Source organism: Musa acuminata, unplaced genomic scaffold, assembly GCF_036884655.1.
Source record: "Musa acuminata AAA Group cultivar baxijiao unplaced genomic scaffold, Cavendish_Baxijiao_AAA HiC_scaffold_563, whole genome shotgun sequence".
Lineage (NCBI taxonomy): Eukaryota > Viridiplantae > Streptophyta > Magnoliopsida > Zingiberales > Musaceae > Musa > Musa acuminata.
In genome coordinates, this window is record NW_027020803.1 from 4382 (window position 1) to 5000 (window position 619).

Below are 619 nucleotides of genomic sequence, written 5' to 3' on the forward strand. Positions count from 1 at the left end.
AAATTCTATTGAGTCTGACTCATAGTGATCATTTATCAAAGAATGACTCTGGTTATCAAATGATTGAACAACCGGGATCAATTTACTTACGATACTTAGTTGACAAGTATATAATGAATTATGAGTTCAATGGATCCTGTTTAGCAGAAAGACGGATATTCCTTGCTCATTATCAGACAATTACTTATTCACAAACCTCGTGTGGGGCTAATAGTTTTCATTTCCCATCTCATGGAAAACCCTTTTCGCTCCGCTTAGCCCTATCCCCTTCTAGGAGTATTTTAGTGATAGGTTCTATAGGAACTGGACGATCCTATTTGGTCAAATACCTAGCGACAAACCCCTATGTTCCTTTCATTACGGTATTTCCGAACAAGTTCCCGGATGACAAGCCTAAAGATTATTTTATTGATGATATCGATTTTGATGATAGTGATAGTGACGATATCGATATTGATGATAGTGACGATATCGATATTGATGATAGTGACGATATTGATGATGACCTTGATACGGAGCTGCTAACTATGTATATGACGCCGAAAATAGACCGATTTGATATCACCTTTCAATTCGAATTAGCAAAAGCAATGTCTCCTTGCATAATATGGATTCCAAA